Source organism: Pinus tabuliformis, chromosome 7 (genome assembly GCF_031772625.1).
Source record: "Pinus tabuliformis cultivar Carrire ecotype Pingquan chromosome 7, CPIR1, whole genome shotgun sequence".
Classification (NCBI taxonomy): domain Eukaryota; kingdom Viridiplantae; phylum Streptophyta; class Pinopsida; order Pinales; family Pinaceae; genus Pinus; species Pinus tabuliformis.
The window spans coordinates 1,488,800,526-1,488,818,867 of NC_142293.1; positions in this window are offsets into that span (position 1 = coordinate 1,488,800,526).

Here is an 18,342-nt window from a genome sequence, read left to right on the forward strand (position 1 = left end):
TCAATATGAACCCTACCAACCTATGATTTTTTAGCCTATATACCCTGATGCCATTGCATCTCTGTATCTTAAACACTCTGTAGTGTTCATGAGTCTAGTGCTGTCTGGTTAAAACTGTTGTCATGCCTTCTATTGTTCAAAGGTCCCTACTTGTTTCCTTGATCAACTGACCCTACATATCCTTTCATCATGCCCTCTATTGTTTAGACCCAAAAGCTCAAAATATTCTTCAAAAAAAAAAATCATCCTTGTCCGATTTCATGTCGGCTGATGTAGGACACGTCATTGCCTACCTTTCAACAAGTTCCTTCCTATCGACTTCAACACTCTATCTAGGAAGGTAACCTAGAAACACATTTAGTGCCTTAGTGCTTGCAGACATTAGTGGTAGGTTACCTTGTGCTTGACCATGGGTTTTCATTATTGGCTCTTGGTTAAGCGATTCTACGAGTGTTTGACGACAAAAAATTTGTCACACTCATTAGTTTTCACTGTGCATCTTGGAGACCATCACCATTATCAGTGGCCATCCTCACATTTGTTAACAATCTCCACTATTGGCTGGTAATCAGATGATTTCGTGCATGTTCGACGTCAACTCATTTTATCACATGTACAGATCTATGTTGTTCGGTGAAGTGGGAATCAAGAGCTTGGGTAGAGGCTTGCATCATTCAGCCTTGTTTCGTCTCCCAAGCTACAATATTGTTCTTTGGAGAAAACCATTTCAGGATAATCTATTATGACACTGGATCCGGCCTGTGCCATATTGGCAACCACCATTGTTATATCTCCGAGGAGAAAGTTACTCTGACATAGCTACTAAGCATGGGAATGCCCGATTCAGGACATGATTTTAGTAGTTTATATGTACTTTTGTTGTATCAGGTTTTCCTTACCACTCGACACTTCTCTCTCTCGCTACAAATATTTTGACAACAAATTACAGTATTTTCATAAAGTATTTTGGCCATCGTCTCTGCCTCTGATCTCATACTTTAGGGGACATTTGTTATAGGACAAATTGACCTCCTAATCAACTCATAGGAGAAAGACAAGATTACTGAATGAATGACCACAGTTGCAAGCTCAGAATCCAAACTAACACTCTCTGTACACTGACAACCTACTTTATAAAGCTTGTTGCCAAGCATAAAGGAGCGTTAGTCAACTTCATAACTCTTGTTGTTAGACCAGGGTGAGCATTAGTGAACTTAAGTGATGTTCAAGAGGTTATGCCAACGAATCTGCTAATAAATATCTAGATATTAAATCCCTAAATTTGCACAAGAAAAGCAGGGAAGCTCCAAAAATCAATATATTTGGAGAAATTCCATTCCGAGAATGAAGGAAGATGGAAAAAATCTTGTAAACAGGGCAGGTTCATGGTTTTTTCCCAAAAGAGCTATAGGTGGAGTTGGGCAGCCCTAATTCGACTGCTATATAAGCAACGAGAGGGCCATTGCAAAAGGGTTAGAGCATTTAGAAGGATAGCACATGGTGTTGTTGTGATACTGTCATATTCTTGAAGGAGCTAGCTGAAAGAAGGAGAGAAAGAGAGGAAGAAGGGATAAGGAAGGCTGATACAACAGGGTTGTTGTAATCACTCTTCTATTCAGAATATAGGACTTTGGTTGTGTTCCCTACTCCAAAGTGTCAGTGATATTGTGCATTTATTTGTTCATTTTGATACTTGTGGTGTTGAGTAGATAAGTTATACATTTATACATGTTTGTTATGAATTCTTACATTAATTGTCAGAAGTGTATGTTGTGATTGGTTTGCTTCATTTTTTTGTGCAGAAATCATCTTGGAGCCGGTTAGGAGGAGTTCTTCTTATCGCACGGAGATCCCCAAGTGAATCTAGAAAGAACCAAAGGTAATCCTCTTTCCATACCTTGTCAATATATGTCTGATAAATGAACATGTGTGTAACAGGTAGCTTTTGCAGATAACCTTACGGTCTGTTGAAAGTCCCGGGGAGACTTTCGAGGGTAGTTTTCATCCCATGCATTTTATTCCATAGCAATGGCCTCCACGACGACCAAGTCACTGCTCTTCCCTTCCGATGTGACTGTAGGGTCTTCTCCTTTGCATGGAAGTTGGGAAATGTGATGAATCAAGTATTTCATGATGGGGATAGGCTCCTCGAGCCACAAGCACCCATCATGCATCAGGCAAAGCAATTTCCTGATGATGAAAATGGTTATTGGTGCGTGGTGGAAGTGTAGCACCCAGAGAAGATTCAGTAGCCTAGCCTTTTCCACTCTGCACAACCACTTCTGTGGCTCTATTTCTATCACCCCCACTGTGGTGTTCTTCTTCGACTTCATGAGGTGCGGGTCACAAGGTGAGGGAACTTTATGTGGTTAGCGTGATCCCAATCTTAAAATTTTAAGCTCGGCACTCGTCCCAGGTGCGTGCCCTCAAAGATAATGTTGTATGGGAGGAGCGGGGTCTGGAGCAACCTCTTGGTCCCATCAAAGTCCTTGGGCACTCTAGATTTTCCTTTCCATAGGGGGACATAGGTGGACAGCTTTGTCAAGGGGGGGAGACTAGGCTCAGCTTCCACCTACATGCCTTCGTCCTCGTCTTCTGCGATGAGTAGGTCCTCTAGGATTTCTTCTTCATCATCAGTTTCAATGGTGATGGCTTTCCCTTTGTCCTCCATTGTCAACTTGGTGCGCAGCAGGTTCCGTGGGGACACACGTATACGGACCATTGCTTGTTTGTCCTTCTTGGGTCTTGGCATGCGTGTTGATTTCGAGATTTCTGCCACAATTCCGACACCTTTTGGAGCATTCCCCATAGCCAGGGCTTGTGTGGCCTCCTCAACGGTCATTTCGGTAATCTTTATAACATCCTCAGCTATTGCCATCGTATCTGTCTAGAAATATAGCACTCGTGAACTCACGGGCTTAATCAACGCTCGACACACAACAATCAGGGCTCTGCTCAATATCTCAATTCGCAAATGACCAAGTGTTGCTTGCTGGGAATCCCTTTGTATTTTATAGCACTTTTTGAATTTTAATTCGACTGTTCCCCCCAAATCTGGTTCATTAATGCTCCCTTGGCAGTATATTTTTCCAAATCTTGCCCATAAATTGTGTCTTAAATGCCTACCACCCGCTCCATTTGGCCTCAAGTTGAGCATCCCATCACAAATAGCAACTTCAATGGTCACTTTCTTGTCAACCCGAGCGGCAGCACTGCCCCCTGTGCATGGTCGCAGACCTTGTGACTTTTTGTTTCTGTGAATAGCTCCAACATCGCGCAGCTCCTGGGCAGAGTAGTTTATAGTCCCGCACTTCCTTCCAACTGCTTAGAGCACTAATATTGTACTCCCTTAGGCTAGTCACATGGTCACACCACCTGTGTAAAGTTTCATCTTGTCATCCATCATGTTTAATGGAAAATACCTAACTTTCTCCATTACTAGCAACGTCGTGTACCTTATCATGTGCAGTGCACCACCCTGGTTACTTTGCTTAGTAATTTGCAGTCCAAGCCAAGGCATAAGAATGATCAACCCATGGAAATAGTCCTCAAACTTATCAACATGATCTTGTGCACCCTATCCTATCATCTTGGTCTTTTTATGAAGGAAATCTTCCCTTATTTTGTCCTCTAGCTTCTTGACTTCCGCGTCCACCAGAGCGCTTTTCTTTCTTAATCGTACCCTTTATTTTTCAAATTCCTGGAGCCTAGAGTTTCCCAGTTGGATTTCTTCTTCCAGGGTTCTGTGAACCACCGTATCTATTGGAGTTAGTATGCGCGGTCCAACATTTCCCTATATTATAGGATTTATAGTGGTTCCTTGATACTTGAGCCTTGGAGGTGCCTACAGGTTCAGGTGCTTGTGCACAGTCCTATAAGCCCATAGAACCATTGGTACACATAAGTTCTAGTCAGTCACTTCATATTGTGGACCTTGTTCATCGCTTCGCATACTTAGTTAAAGGCTTTCATGTGGATATCCTTCTGCACACTTGGTCTTTCCATACTTCACAGTAGCCGGAGGGGTCATTCGTGCCACTGTCTTGCCCACACCTACTTACCAATCATGTCTCCTACCGCGAGTACTATGTGCATTCCTGTAATTTTTGCACCATATGCTTATATCCACCTGTAAAGGTGGGAGCGCAGGCCATTTCGTCTGTCATACTTGTCTTTTAATCGCATCTGAGGCTTCCAAGTTGTAGGTGCATCATCCTTCGGCAGTCGCGCCAGTCCTCAAAACTCTTATGGTGCATACCCCACCACCTTGCGGGCATAGTGTGCAATACCCATTTCAGAGTGTCAAAACATTATTTTTCTACCACTTCTCTTGAAAATTTGTTCAGGAACCCCTCCACTTCACCTAACCCATCATACGTAGGCAGATCCCTTATCTTTATTGTTACACAGTGCAGCGATCTCGTCATCATGTTATAGTTGAACGTGGTTACCTCGTGTAACCAGTTCTGCCATCACTCTATCTCCTTCTCAGAATCTGATGTGCAGAAGCTTTCACGCTCCCACAATATTTGACCATCTGCGGTTGGATTTACCTAGTTCTGCTCCTGCGTGGTTATTTTGTAAATAAAATCCAAGTCATCACTGCTGTCGTAGTCATGCACTGGATCTATGTAGCGCAATCCTTCTGTAGGGTCTAAAGGTACCACTACGTGTAGTGACCTTTTCTCAAAGTTCATCTTGCACTTCTTTAGATTTATTACTCCATTCATGTCAGTGGCCCAATCTATTCCCAATAGCGCAGGGTAGGGATTGTTGTCATCAACAATCTCTATCACTTCGAAATGCGCTAGCGTGCTTGCTCCTTCAATATCTACTATGATTCCCTGCAATCTCCCAATACATAGGATCTTTTGCTGGTTCACCATACATCGTTAGATAGGACACCATTGCAATACAGGCCTACCCATGTGCTCCCATGTTTGTTTTGGTAGGACATTTATGTCCAATCCTAGATCTAGAATCACTTGATCCATCTCATATTCCCTGATTTGCACGATCAATCTCATCTCCCTTCCTATTCACGTTGTGTGCTTCCCGAGCTTCTAGACTATGTGCAGTTCTCCGGGTGCAGTCCCAACACATCTAGTTATGAGTTCTTACAACCCCTTTACAGCCTTGCTGTTGCGCAGCAGCTTCATGCAAGTCTCCAAGAACATAGTGAGCATCGATGGGTCCATTTCCGGCTCTAGTCTGTCTTTACTTCTTGAAGTGGAGGCATTCGCAAAGCTCCTCTTAGCCTCCATGAAGGTCTCCTTAGTGCACTCCAAATCAAATTCTGGTTCCTTCATTGGGACCTTACGAACCCAGGTACTTTCTTCTGGTTGCTTGCCTTTGTCATCCCCTATCATAATACCACTCCCGAGCATGATATTTACATTAGGGTCTTCCTCGCACGACTCAGACCTCATCATTTGCAAGTTTTGAGGCGGGGGAGGTTTGAGTGCTCCTTTATCACGCAACCTCGCTATCAGTGTTGGACAGTCCTCTGTCTCATGATCGAACAATTTACAATACAAGCATGATGGCCACGTTGGATTTGTACAATCGCGAGCATAATGTCCTAGCCCTCCGCAATTGTAACATATCAGCTATCCACGACCTCTTCCTAGTCCTCCTCCACCTTAGCCTCATCTGCAACCCTGAAATCTAGTGCACGCCATTCTTGCATTTTGATCGAGGGGCTGGGTTTTGGCTTGAAATCTGTAGGTAGGAGTTTGATCCATCATAAGCTCATAACTTCTACAGGTGTGCTCATCATTTCCTACTGACTTGCAGAAATTACAGAACAACTGCTCAGAATTTTTTGTATACTTCTGTAATAGATGGAAGTTATCTATAGCATGCTTTCCTCCTATCTGCCAAATCATGCACCATAATGCAGGTGCCACACTTGGTCCTACTTGTGCCTCCAATCTCAATAGCATTGGTCCTCCTCCCACGAGGTATTTCGCGAACACCGAGCAGTGGTCCTTGTCGTGCCCCTGGCCCATGCACTCTACGCACCATACCTCATTATGCACTTTTGGATGAGTTGTCCTGTCTTGTTTCAAACTCTACATCTCAAGGCACAATTTTTTACACTGCGCATGAATATGTTGGACTCCCAGGTTAGGATCTTGTATCGAAGTCTCATGCAATCTCATTACAACCTCCAAAGACTCAACTTGAGTGGTTAGTCTTTGTTGCGACAACGTGTTTCGTAGATGCAGTGTTAACAATGCTACAAACCATTCCCGATGTTGCCCATCTGTTAATGCCATGTTCATTTCACGAATTGTGCACTTCAGTCTTTGATCTAACTCCCACAAGGTTTCTCCTAGTAGCATTGTGATTTCCTTGAATCTAATGATTGATTGTCCCTCCAATTTTGGCTTGCTAAATTATTTGTTTAGCACAGCTTGGATATCCGCTATCCTTGCATTTGGATTGTTATTGGAATTCTTAATGTACCAGGTCAATGCGCGATCCTGCAGAGCGCTAACCAATGTCGCCTTCTTTATATTATCATCTATGACACCCTATGCTTCCCATATAGCTTTTATCATGAACCAAAACTAGTCTGGATCTTCATTCCCTACTCCCTCGAACACTGGTAGCTTTATCGCGTTGGCCATGCTACTTCGCGGTGATGGCAGAGGTGGTATGGGTGAATTTGGGGGTGAAGACGGTGAAACTAGTGGTGGCATGGGCAGGGATGGTATGGGTGGAATTCTCTGCCTTATCAGATTGATCACACTTCTTGGAAAAACCTTCGCGAGCTCTTCTTCGACCCCTTGCTAAGGTGAAATCAAGGGGCTAGTCTCTAGTTCAGTGCTACCTTCATTTCTGTAGATTCTCCCACTTCACATAGCCCCAAACATCAATTTATTCGCATAATCTATTTTTCACACAGTAGAATTTTAATCCAAGTGTTCAAATATTTAATGTACTTACCTTGCGGTCCCTTGAGGAAGCGTCATTCTGCCTCACTATAGCTAATTGAAGTATCTACCGCAAATTTGGTGATGAATCCTCCTATGATTTGATCGAGCCAGTGATCGATAGTGCACATGATCATATCCTATGATTCTTCCAATCTACGCACCAATTCTGGAGTCCACTCAATAGGTTTGTCGAGCTTACACCTTCCTTAACTGTCTTCTAGCTTCGTGATCCACTCGTACAACTTAGTGGGGAACGATGCAAAGAAAATTTCATGGATCTCCATATACAAGTAGAAATCTAACCACTCTTCCTTTGATAGTCATAGGTTCCTGTTTTCCTGCACTATGAACTCATGAATCTTTTTGTCCAACCACTCTTCAATTCCTTTCTTTGTATGATTCCAGTGATACAACATCAGACATCTCTATGAAGATCCTAGTCCTAGCAATGAAACCATTTGTTGGCTTGTTGGGGCCTGACCCAGGTTCTGAGTTAATTAGCCAAACAAATTCTTGTGTTACTGGCCTTTTTGGCAACATTCCATGGAGCGTGGACTAAGGTCTTACCCGAAGTGGTATGGGAGGGTGCTAGAACCAGGTTTCTGCACCCTTGGGATGTTTGAGAGGTTTGATTGGTCCTTTGTTTGTTCCTTCGCATAGGTGGCTTCGCGCACCTTCCATTTGTCGTGACCTAATACCTTGTCTTCACACAACCCTAACTAGGGGTTTTGTCACACTCTGCGCTATTACCCGAGATCTTATTTATCTTCCAGTATTATTTAAGCACCTTCACCTTCTTAAATGTCTTAAGTTATACTTAATAATACAAAACATTCATATAGGTTCGTGCAGTAAATAAACAATATATTTTCAAATTATATCCAATCATGCATTAAACCAGGAAAATATACATAGAATTATAGCAAAACTTCTCTTTACTGATTCTCCAATGGTTACAGACTCAACCCGCCCTGTGCACTCAGCTACAGGGTTCCGCACACTCAGCTGTAGACTACTAGGCCTCTACGCATTCAGCTGCAGAGTCTTCTCCTACTCTACAACCCATAGACCCACTTTACACTTCAACTCAATCACTTAGACTTCTCATTCTTCTATTCTCTCTGTTCTTCATTTTCTTCTACACCTAGAGCCTCGCTCTATTTATACAATACCATGCTCTGTGGACCATGGGTAGGTCTATCCAGCCGACATTACGTTACAAAAACTAGGGTGGACAACCCTTTGACTCTATCACACTTTCGCACCCCACGCCCGCAATTCGCAGAGCTTTTATAGCAAGATTTGGTCAAAACTTGGGCTTTAAGCCCCAAAACATGCCTTGGGGGGATTCCATGCCCAACACAAAGACAAATAAGACCAATATCTTGTGCTAACAAGCAAGAGTTGAGGCAAATCCTTAAGACAATGGTGGCCATCATACCAGATGGGAATCCCACACCAAATGGTGTGAGGTCTAGTTGGTAGTTCATACCATGGTGATCTCGTGAATGTTGGCGGGTCTAGCATCGTCAACATTTATGGTGCTAGAAGGATGGAAGCCAGTTGTACATGGCTGAAATTCCCCTCACACTCACTCATCAACCATCTGGTCAAGGTAGTAACTCACACTCCCTCTCTCACGACTCAACAATTGGTTACTCCTCACCTCCCAGAATTTAACACGATATTTCATATCAACACCTTTGCTCCATTCGTCCCACCACTCACCAGTTCATGAAAGCAGCTAGACTGATCCCAAGAATACAATATCTTCCACACACATCGAAGAAGCCAAAAGCCACTCCCATTGGAGTTGTTGTATCATCGGTAAAAGAAGAAGTCCTTGTTACTCTTCAAGGTTTGGAAGAAGCTATTGAAGATGGAGAGGAACCTCCAATATTCTTTGAGGAGGAACAAGGCACCCTTGTGGTCTTGGGATCAAAATCGGATATAGGAGGAGGGCAAGGTAGCGAAGGAGGTAAAGGTGGAGAAAAACTAACAGACTCAGATCCGAAACCATCAGATTTCGAAGGAGAGGAAGAGGACAAAGAAGATGAAGAGATGGATGACCCAAATCTTGAATGGATGACATAGGGATCATTGGCTCTCCTAGCTATTCTTCACAAGATGACGAAGCGAGTAGAGAGAATGAACATCAAGTTTAACCCTGACAGCGCAGTGAAGGCAAAATATCACTTAGACAACTTCTACCTATAACTGCAGACCCTTGAGGTACGTTATGACGATGTAGCATGTATATTGTTTCCATGTACCTTGGATGGATGCACAACTGCTTGGTATCACAGCCTTCCACCCGACTCCATACATAATTTGGGTTCTTTCAAACATATGTTCCTGGAAAAGTTTGTTGATGACAAGAGCCCAGCCATGCTATTCAAAGAATTGGGAAGCCTCACGATGGATGGAAAAGAGAAAGTGAAAGATTTCAATCAGAGGTTTATGTTTATTTTGAACAAGTTTGTAGCAAACACTAAACCTCATGACTCCATCACCGTTGATTATTACATGTCTACATTGCTAACCACTATTGCGCAATTCGTCAAGCGAGCTGCGAAGCCAACACTTTTAGAAAGCTGCGAGGAGGCTATTGCTGTTGAAAATGACTTGCACACCATTGGATTCATCAAGAATGAGGAATTAATGAAAGACTCTAAGGATGCGAGAAAAAAGCCCCAAGAAAATGCAAGGGCAGAGATAAGGAAGCAACTAATACTGAGACCCTCACTCGCCTTGTCAAGAAGTTGACAACCGAAATGTCTGAATTCAAGCAACGGAAGACGGACACATTTGTGAGCAACCATCTACCCAAACAGAGACAAGAAAGTAGTTCATTAACCATCTCATCAATCAACAACCGATTCAGTTCCAAATTTTTTTATAATCCTATGTTCCAAATCGATCAGTGTGTTGATCCTAAGTTTTGTTCCTTCCATGAAGAATTTCATCTCGAGAACCCTTCTTTAGATTGGAAGCGAGTTCTTACCTCTATCTATACTCATACACTTGATGCAGATGATGACATACATGAGAAGCTTGAAGACACTGGTGATAACGAAGAGGTTGCACCTGATGAAGCACCAAGTTCTAGGCATGTGGTGAACACATATCAGTGCTCTCTAGTAATCTCAAAGACGAACACCGAGAAGTAGCCCCAAAAGCAAAATGATCATTATAATCTTAGGAGTAAAGGCCCCCCCCCACACTTGAGGAGATGCAAGAGAATGTGAGACAACTGATAGAAAAGGTCGATCCACTGAATGCCTCAAAGAAACAAACACAAAGAAAGTTTGGGAAGACAGTAGCGAATAAGAGTACGTCCATAGGCAGCAAGTTGCAGAACACTCCGCGGGATAGCACAAACATCCGTTCCACCCTGGACACCTCAGTGAGTCTACAACCTTAGGATTATAACATAGTCGATGACATGAAGAAAACTGAAGTGAACATCATTTTGTTTGAGTTAGCCAAAATCTAGAGTTAGGGAGATATCTTGTTGCACGCATTGGGACAAACAACAATAGACAACGCGAACTCTACCAACAAGGGAGCATGCATACCTCCTGAATCGCTATCCACTGTGCTCAATACACTCCAGATGGAGGAATCAAAATTAGGTTACCCCCCATTCCTACTTTCATTCGAATTTTTCAACTACAATGTCCACAACTTCTTGTTTGATTCTGACGTGGCAGCCAATGTGATGTCGTTCTCCATTTCTAATAAAATCAATGCACGATGGAGTGAAACATCCATGAGAATCATCCAACTTGATATAAAATTACCAACCATTGGTGAACTACGAGACGTGATCATTCAACTATCCCATGACAGTAAACTCCACCAGTGCATCAACATAGTTGTTGTGGACATACTAGAAACATATGGTCTGCTGCTCAGTAGAGATTGGTCCATCAAGCTAGATGGATACTTTGCTACAGACTAGTCTCACATGTGTGTTCCATATGTCAAGGGTATATGAAACCAAATTTGGGTGTTATCCAAGAGGTATATGAAACACAATGTCACTTTCCTTAATGATGAGAATGAACTGTTTCCCTTCGCAAAACTTATGTTTGGAAACTGCTTCCTGGAAAAGACATTGGAGTGTTATCCTGCACGGCCTACTCAAACGTCATCAGACAATTAGTTGGGACTCCTTCCTCGCCCAACTGATGATAATGAAACTTATATAGTTTGTTTTTATGGTAGTGGCAATAGTAGAAACATCAGTAGTAGCAACAGTACCAACACACCAAACAGTCCATGTACAAACAAGTTGTGGGCCATGAGTCTTGACAAATTAGGAACACATGATGGCTCAAGGACCGAGTGTATCTTAGTCATAAAATACAATGGAAAATGCATGATTTCAAGTTTTTTGAAGTTTGAAGTCACAAACAATGATGTTGAAGCACTTAGGCTAAACACACAAAGGACCAACACTATCAAGGAATAAAGAAACCTAGGAATCTACCATGATATGAAGATAGCCAATCTTAGTACAAGTTATATGCTGCACCAGCAACTAATCATTGAACACTTCATCGAACAGTACCAGGATTGATCTCTACGAGTAGATGATGACCTGAGTACCCACTGCATGTGAACAATCCAACATGAGATTCTAGGTAAAGGAGAAGACAAGCCATTATAGTAAAGAACAGGTAACACATACGTGTTGTTTGTACTCCTTTCACTAAAAAGATTGACTAACATTTTATGTATTTGGATTACTCGCAAAGTTCATCATCATACTTGGTTTTCTAATTTAAATCCTACATATAAGAAATTTTGGAATATAAACAACTACCCCGTGCCATCATCCGAGCCCATGTTGTGCACATTACCTGAAACAGTGGTGTTATCTTCACTTGAAGGTCTTCTGGAATGCCACCAAGTTCTGGTAACGGAGCTCGGTGGACCGACACTGGTCCACAAGAAACTTGGCTCACACACGTATCATTTGCAATCACTTGACGGGAGGATTGATAATCTTCCTATCAATGGACAGGTCCTCAAACATTAGTCTCAGTAGGTCGATCTGCACCCATGCCATGTACCTAGTCTGCTTGTTGCTTGTTGTTTCATTTGGTTTGTTTTGCTTATTATCTTTGCTTTCACTTTTTTTGATTATGCTTACTATTTTTCTTCATGTTCATTTTGTTTGTTTGATATATTAATATTTTTGTTTCTGGAAATAAGTGCTGCCAACTACTACATTCTGGCTTTTGAATAGAGTATGTGGCTGAAATTTTAAGAGACTTGTGACACTGGAGCACTTGGCCAGTTTTGTGTCCATTTTCTTTGTGCTTGGTTACAACCTTAGCCCAATGAATTCCTGATGGAAAATATGAATAATATGTAAGGAAAGGTTTGGTCCAATTGTGAACCTTTGTCCACACTAGGAAGCCCCATGCATGTACTCAGCCTTCTTCTCTATGTGTTTAAGCTAATCCAACTAGTACAAATAGAGAAGGGGAAAAATCTAAACGAGCAAACCTATGTGAGAGGTCTTACACACTTCTCTGAAGGAACAACCTCTTATGCTCTCAATAAGTCAAGATCCCTCTTCCACCCCAAAAATAAATAAGTTTGTATGCACATTTCTCTTAAAAAATACAAAGGTGAAAGAAGAGAAAGGCTTCCTGCATAGAGAGGTGAACCATGCAACTCCACTCGGGTATTGACCAGGCTCACTGGAAGTGGAGCATTGTGTGTGTTCCCATGTGACTCCGTCAGGGTACTATCTAGGCCTGTTGGCAGCAGAGCAACACCAAAGATCAAAACTTATACTCTGAAAACCTTCAACTAGTGAACTAAACTACCCTTCCTGGATTCGAAACACTAAGATCTAAGCTAAACTTTTGATTGTGTTTGACTTTATTGGCAAAGGGTGATCCATGTATGTCCATGGGGTAAGCAGGAAATCTAAGGGAACCTACACAATGATTCAATACTTCTCAAAAGACCAAGGCCCTGTGCTAGCAATGAAATGAAACAGAGAAGCTAGAGTTTTACCAATGTGTCACCAAGTGTTGTAGCGGCTACAACCAACCTTCAAAATTTTTTCCTGCACCAATTTCAGAGCCTCCCTTGAAGAGTTTCACTTTATGACTACACACACTCAGGTTCACTCCATAAGCTTGTGTGAGTCTTTATGTTCGCCTTGCTTGTCTATCCCATTCAAGTCTCTGCATGTTGATGTCTAAGTCATGCTTGCGACCGTGTTCTGGTTATGCGTAATGTATTTGCTTCGTATGTGTTTGTTGTGCTCACCATAAAAGCATCTATCTCACTCACACACGGAGTCAAATTCACTATCACGCAATTGTCATTTCGATAATGAATGATTAATCATGAGTGTCGTGCTTGTCGCTTGCACCATCGGTCAATCATGTTGAACATGTGTGTATGGATGGTTTAGTCATTTCGTCGTCAACTCATGCGAGCGTGTGTTCGTATGGTCACCTATGCATCTTCCAATTATCCACACACTTAGTCATTTTTGTTGAAGTTCTAATGACCAGACTCCTCACTGACAACTAAACCATCACCCTGATTTTGACTCAATCGACTATCAACTAGAATAGCGCAAAAGCACCAAGCTAGTTCTTCCAACTTGTGTTGCCCACAAGAAACTCAATTAGCACTCACGCTGGCCACCCAAACAGTCAAACCTGGCAGTCACCCCAGGACTGAATCCCCTCAAAAATTGCATAAAGGCCTTTGACCTTAACCACTCAACTAACTGAGGAAATTGTGTAGACAAGCGGGATAGACACCAAGTGCCTATCCCTATCTCCTTTATAAAATTGTGCAGTTTTCCCAGTCAGTCATCTTGACAGTCGACAAACTGTTGATCTCAGAAATTGTGCAGTGCTCATGAGCAGGCCTTCCACTGTGCGTCAGTCAGCTCAACTCAAAAATTGTGTAGAGATGATCAGTAGGCCAGCCTCCTAGCCTCAGTGTAGTTTTCCTAGCCAATAGTTCCTAGTAGCAGATTGCCTGTTCCCTCCTGGAATTGTGCAGTTTCTACTGCCATTGACTAAGAAACCAACTGCCATCTACCTCTGGGAATTACGCAGTTTTGGCTTCTAATGACCTTAGCAGCCAATTGGAAGTTCCCTCTAGGAATAGCATGGTTTTGGCTGCCAATGACCCCAATAGCCAACTCGTAGTTCCCTCTGGTAATTGTGTAGTTCTAGCTGCCAGTCTTGGAACTTTCACTTAATTCAGAAGCCTGTCAACAGGCCAACATGTTTTCACACATGTATTGTATTTGTTGCAAGACTAATATTTAACACTTGTAATGCATGTTTCTTTAACCTGTGTTCTACATCTGAACTGATTCATTTCTTGTAATACATAATCTATTAATGGAAATGTATTGTATATGTTGTTAATGTTATCCCAAGAATGACTATAAGTGAACCCAAATAAAATTTCTATCATAAAAAGGGTCCCTACACCTCAAAAGCAGAGGGATGTTAGTATTTTCTTGGGCTTATATGGATACTATAGGAAATTTATCAAGGACTTCAGAAAAGTAACTTCACCATTGTTTGGATTGTTGGCCAAGGACTCTAAATTTTGCTGGTCAGAATGTTACCAAGATGCCCTAGAAATATTGAAGGACAAGTTGACTACTCCACCCATACTGAGAGGTCCAAATTGGGCTCTTCCTTTCCACATCCATGCTGATGCATCTGAAAAAGCTATAGGATCATCTCTAGGCTAGATAGATGACAAATTCCTTATGCCATTTACTTCACTAGAAAAAATTGTCCAAGGCTCAATTGAACTACACTGTGATTGAAAAGGAAATCCTATATGTTGTCCACTCCTTGAACACATTCAGAAACTATATCACTAGTTATCAGACCTTTGTGCATACTGACCATGCTTCTTTCAAATACTTAATGAACAAACCTGATGTTAATGCTATAATTATTAGATGGTTCCTTTGATTACGTCAATTTGATTAATTATTATTGATAAGGCAGTTAGAGAAAATGTAGTTGTAATTTTTTTGTCTAGACTTTCTTTTCCTGTACGTGAAGAAGATATAGCTGATTTTCAACTACTAGATTATAATTAATTTTCTATTCCATTCCTCTCCCCATGGTTTCCTAACATAGCCAACTACCTAGTTTCTACAAAGTTACCTGCAAATTTTTCATCTAGGGAGAAGAGCAGAATTGTAAGGAAGAGCACCCCATTCACTTGGATTGGCGGCAATATCTTCAAGCTAGGCCTATATATAATTTTGAGAAGGTGTGTTAGGGAGGAGGAAGTATTTTACATCCTTCTATATTGTCATGATGGGCCTTATGGAGGTCACTTTGCAACCAAGACGACAACTTTCAAGTTACTGCAAGATGGCTACTACTGGCCCAGTCTCCACCAAGATGCAAGAAGATACATCAGTCGATGTGATCAATGCCAGATAATGGGGAAACCTACCCCCAAGTATGAAATTCCCTTGAAATCTTAGGTGACTCTGGAGCCATTTGACAAGTGGGTCACGGATTTCATTGGCCCCATTGATCCAACATCATGGAAAAAAGTACATAATTGTATGCACTAAATATTTGAAAAAGTGGGTTGAGACCAAGGCTGCCAAGGTAGCAATAGAGGATAAATTCATGGAGTTCTTAAGGGAGAATGTATTCTACAAGTTTTGGTACCCTAGAGAACTAGTCACCGACTAGGGAGCTCAATTCACACCACATCTGATCGTGAATTTGTTGTGGAAGCATAGGATAGAACACAAGAATTAAATTACCTGTCATCCTTCAGCCAATGGAAAAGTAGAGGTCACTAACATAGCATTGGAAGGCATCCTCATTAAGGTTATGACTAGGAGTAGAAAATATTTGGTTCCCAGACTCGTGGAGGCCACTTGGGCCTATAATACAACCCGAAAGACAAACTCTACCTTAACACCATATGAATTGGTCTATGGAAAGAACACTCTGCTATAGACATATTTGGGCACTGCAATCCCAATCACATATGTCAATAAACCAAGAGCTCTCAAACCCCTAAAAGTGTTGTTTCATACCTTAAAGGATCAAGGTCAACTGATCACAGCATTACCCAGAAGTTCTCCCTAAAAAACTGCTTAGAACTGGTCAAAACTGGACCATACAGACTGCTCCATGTTGAGGGTACGATGCATCTCACCTACGACACATGAAGGGTGTGATGCATACTAAAAATCCCTTCTATAGGGTGTGATGAACGAGAGCAGAGAAATGGATGAGGCAGTTTTCTAGGTGGAAACTCAGAGAATCTTCTAGAAACTACTCATATGACACTTGCCTCTTCGAATTCACCGAGGGATGAGTAAGAGATCATGAAATCTCCAAGTGGAACCAAGAACTATCAGTGAAATGACACTAATCAAAATCCTAGAAGCTGACTCACTCCCCCACTAACATCTATATATGGATCCCTCATCCTAGAGATCTAGAGGCTGGAATTTTGTAATTTGTAAGGAAGTGTTGTTGGTTTCTCTTTAAGACATTGTATTGTTGGGTGATATTGCTTTTCATGAGGTGAAGAGGGCTTTCATGTTTGGAGGATGATGCTGGATCAGATAACTCGGTTGTAATCCTCTCTTCTACTACTTCTATCAATAAAGCTATTTGAGTTTTCCTCCATATACTTGTATATTTCTGAATCTTGTATTTGTGTATGCATTTGTATGGTTAATGTACATCTAATTCTACATTGTTTATGGTTATAGATCTCTATGCTTTGATGGTATTTTACTACTTTGACTCTATAGGTGTTCTTTGAAGCGGGACAAGTGAGACAGGAGTGGCGAAGCTCTATCACAGGAGAGAGGAAACAAGTAAGGAGCCAAGTGAAAGACTGAGGTTGGTACTCTCTACTTCTCTCTCATCTATCTCTCATAAAGGAAAACACAAGTTACTTTGAATTGTTTGTTTCTAAGATAGTTACCCATCTTAGTGGGACTAGCAACTCTAAATGGAGACTAGTTTTCCCAGAAACAAAATGGTGACTCCACTAGGGAGTGAATAGTTTGTTTGTTTGTTACTGTTGCTTGCTTTATAAAATACAAACGGAGCCTGAAGTTAAGCCAGCTAGCTTTCAAACTTCTTTCGCTATGCAACTACAGAGTAGATCAATGCTGATTTAGTCAATCTCCAGGTTGGTTTATGAACTGAACATCTGACTTGCAAGCATCCTAAGTGCCCTGGTGGTAGCTCAATAACCTCATTAGATCAGCCCCTATACTTTGTGTTTACTGTCTATCATAAGCTCAGCCTAAATCCCTTAACTTAGCTGCAAACTGTGGGTGAAAACCAAGCTCAGTCTCATCCCTGGACCATCAAACTATCTCTCATTGGCAGTCTAGATGCATCGCACCTCCCATGTGCTACAGGTGGGATTCATCCTTGTTTTCCTTAAGGACAGGTGCGATGATTGAATGAGACTGTTTCTGCCTCCAGATTTTGGTCTTTTCTTCATTGTTTTCAGCTCTATCCAGTAGTTTTGTTGTCTATGATCAGTATATCACTATTGAAACCTTCTTCCTTCACATTATTCAGCCTCCATTGATAAGGAATTGTGAATGTTTTTTTTTATGTATTTTTCATCATTTACAGTCCTCCTTTGCAAACAGCAGCTTAATCGAACTGTCGTATTTTGATTTGAAAGTGTCGCAACTATCGTTTTCAGTCAAGAAAAAGAGTTTCATAAAGTCTTCCTCTTTTAGATAGTCGATTACACTTTTGTAGTTATATTTGATTTGAATTATCAATTCTTTGAAGTGTCGAAAACAGTTTTCCATTCGAAAGAGAAATTGTCATCTTAGTCTTCCTTTCGTTTTTTGAAAATAAATTGTTAAAGTGTCACTTCAAGGAAAAGTAGTTCAGATTTGTACTTAGTTTTCTTTTTGTCATTCTCACGTTAAGGGAACTAAAAAAAAAATACATGCATGTGCATTTGCATTTAGACTGCATGCAAAAATTGATTTAGGAAAAGTGCATTTAGTGTAAGCTCTCTGCTCTATGTTGAAAGAATCATATTTTTATTTCCTTAGTAGCTAGCATTTTCATTGCTAAAAGAAAATAAATGACTATTTATCATTTTAGATTGCACATTTAGGAGTTGTACATCTACATCACGTGGTGAACCTTGAAAAGAAAACTTCTTAAGAAAGATCAACTATAAAATAAACTTCAGTGAACATAAAAGCACTTTGGAACCTAACGCACAACATTTAGAAGTCTAGGCAAGAGACGTCTTCCGGCGTCATAAAGCCTGGTAACTATCGTTTTCATTGTAAGTTGGGTGATTCCTCTTTGACACGACAAGTGCCAGTACAGACTTGTGCTCACACGTA